The 3,066-nt window shown below is 35.6% G+C and overlaps 1 long non-coding RNA gene across 1 annotated transcript in view; it reads left to right on the top strand.

The window, feature by feature from the left end:
- The first annotated feature begins 415 nt into the window (after nucleotides 1-415).
- Nucleotides 416-3,066, top strand: part of LOC128250446 (uncharacterized) — a 562,297-nt gene continuing 559,646 nt past the window's right edge. Inside the window, exon 1 of the long non-coding RNA XR_016237754.1 lies at nucleotides 416-930. This is a non-coding gene — a long non-coding RNA (uncharacterized LOC128250446). The remainder of the gene's footprint in view (nucleotides 931-3,066) is intronic.

Raw genomic sequence — 3,066 nt, 5'->3', positions numbered from 1 at the left:
TATTTAGTTTTAATTACCAATGAGTTCTATGTACTAAATTTCATTCATTACCATTAGAATTGTTTATTAGAACCTATTTTCTCGAAGCATATTTTTAAAACGTGTTTAAATGCTATATCATTCCCATTTGTTCATTCAGCATTCTTGTCTATGTCTGTGGAATGCATAATTTCTTGTTCCTTGCCCTATTTTGGTTGATTCACTACTTTGTTTATCGATTGTTCGTTGATCTGTCTTGTGATTGACATGTTAATTTTTGGGGGATTAATTTACACTGCATACGAAAATACAGACATATTATCACGGTACGATATTAAACACTCACAGATCTTCGCATACATACCTGACGACTGACATGCGTGAAGTTTCAATACGAAATTTTATTTTCATTTCCTTTAAAACAATACACATTTACTTTTCCATTACCGGTTAATAATTATCGCATCAGTTGCAATGTTGGCAGGTAAAATCTAAAATTCTTTGTCTCTCTGTACAAGTGCTTCTATTTCCTTAATTTATACTGCATACACAAGTACAGACATACTAAATACGGTACGTTATTAAACACACACACACACTCACACACGCATACACAGCTACACATACATATACATACCTGACGACTTAATTTTTTTATTAACCACGCTGGGTCGAAACACAGAGGGAACAACACGATGAGTGAAACACAAAAATGGAGGAAAAATAAAATCGAACGAAAAGAATGGTAATGATAAATCGAAAGGTGGAATGACGTCTACTCGAACCCCACACTCCACTTAACGTCATTGAACGTTTTCAGAAAAAAAAAAAATTGTCACGTGTTATTTTATTTTACATTCTCCTTTTTGTGTGTTGCTTGTTTTATATACTTTGTGGACGACTGACGTGCGGGAAGTGTTACCGGATGATAATTACCGCAGAAGTTGCAAGGTAAGACAAAATTTTTTGTCTCTAATAATTATTGTGTCATTTACCGTTAAATTAGCAATTCCATACATGTGCTATTTCGTTCACGTGCTTATATTTAATAGATTTACACAGCATACAAAAATACGGACATAATATATATTTACAATTGCTTACAAAAATAGAGATTAATGTATATTTTTTCTATGTTCATAATTTTTTGTTTACAATATTGAAAAAATATGCCACCAAAGAAAAGACGTAATCCCTCCAGAAACACGTATAAAGCGAGGACGATTACAGAAAACAAAGGCGGGTGTCTCGACAGAGAAAGGAGACGAGACTTTCTCAAGCTCAGCAGATGCATGCCGCAGCAAGTCAGTCTCAAGAGAGAAGGGAGATGAGATTTTCCCAGTATCAGCTAAGGCATGCTGCAATACTTAATGCTGAATCATTCGAACAACCTTTAACACGCCAGATTAGACGGAGGTCCAATACAATAGCTCTCAGAAATAAATCACATGCAAATTCGCTCTTCGCAACACCAGGAGCTGCTTTCAGATATGATCCATCCTATTCCTATAAAAATGATAATTCTGTACAAAATGGTGTGCTACACTCAAATTGTCGTTTCTGCAAAGCTTTCTAATTTCCAAATGAAACTAATGACATGTGCCGCTCGAGCGGTAAGGTAATATTGCAAGCACTACAATCTCCTTACCGTCTCCCATTGCAACCCATTTCTAGAATGTACTCATTTACCGAGAATATCTCCATTACACCTCTATTCATTTGACTGTTAACCATACGACGGGTCGTGTTAGATGTAGCGCTGACCGCCTCAAAGAAGAGTATTCCACTGAGCTTTTCGGCGGGGTGGAAAATTACATATCTTCACCCCCAACTTTCCATCATAGTTTAGCACTTGGAATCCTCCAATCCTCCGTTGTATTACATGTCGATTAATCGAATTAGACCATCATTTACTCCACAAATGTTTTGTCGTCAATGCTGCACTTTTCCGATTCACCTGTTTCAACATAACTGTAATATATATATATATATATATATATATATATATATATATATATATATATGTACACAAATAAACTATACCATTTTAATCCCGAGCGATGCCGGGTGTCCCTGCTAGTAGATATTAAACTTTAATCGAAAAAGATTTTTGTCAGGCTGGAACAATGCAGAAAATATGATATAAAGTAAGCTACAAAGTAAAACACGTAGGCTCTCGAGCGTACTTTGAAGTCATCACAGGTGTTATCGTGGGCTGTACACTATCAAATTGTCTCATGAACAACTTCAGAATGTGCTTCAGTAAATGGTGGTGTATCCTACATTAAAAACAAACATCATCATAAAACCCCTAAAAAATGCCAGAACCAGGAATCTGAGGTAACCATCAGAGCTACTCAACGCATGGAGCCATACTCAGAATCCTGGAGAGAGTCTACAAGAAACTTAGAACATCCATAAACAAGAACAGCATGAATCAGTCTGGTTAGGGGAGCAACACCAATCTGCGCATGTCCTCCTCAGCTATTTCTTCTCCTTCCTCCTACCATCTCTTTCTCTTTGACATGCCCCGAAGAAAAGATCATAGTTCTGAAATACAAAAATATTATGGAAAAACTATATTATTGTTAGTTTATTTTATATCTTCTCACAGTTTTCCAGTGTTGTAAAAGTCTGGGTAATCTTCAAGTTTAGGGGGATAAAAAAAAATATTCAAGGGAAATAACTGAACGACTTACCAGTATTATCCGTTTTCTTCTAGCTGTTTATAAATTCCACCCTAACCCTAACGTCAATCAAATCACGTGTGATTTATTTATAAACAGATGTACGGAGAATACTGGTAAGACGTTCAGTTATTTCCCTTGAATATTTTTATTTTTTTATCCCCCTAAACTTGAAGATTACCAAAGTCTCTTTTAAGTAACGCCACACAATCCTTCACAAAAACTCCTCCATATTTGTGTGTGTGTGTGTGTGTGTATGTGTATCTGTGTATATGTACATTTATTTGTGTGTATCTGTGTGGGTAGGTGCTTCTCTCTGTGTGTGCTTATGTGTGTATGTGTATATTGTACGTGTGTATAATTGTTCAAACAAATAGGCAGAGTAAAAGTAATTAAACAT

The sequence above is a fragment of the Octopus bimaculoides genome, chromosome 21 (genome assembly GCF_046866305.1).
Source record: "Octopus bimaculoides isolate indiv1 chromosome 21, ASM4686630v1, whole genome shotgun sequence".
Taxonomy (NCBI): domain Eukaryota; kingdom Metazoa; phylum Mollusca; class Cephalopoda; order Octopoda; family Octopodidae; genus Octopus; species Octopus bimaculoides.
Note: the sequence above shows the minus strand (reverse complement) of the source record. Positions and strands in the feature narration are given on the sequence as shown.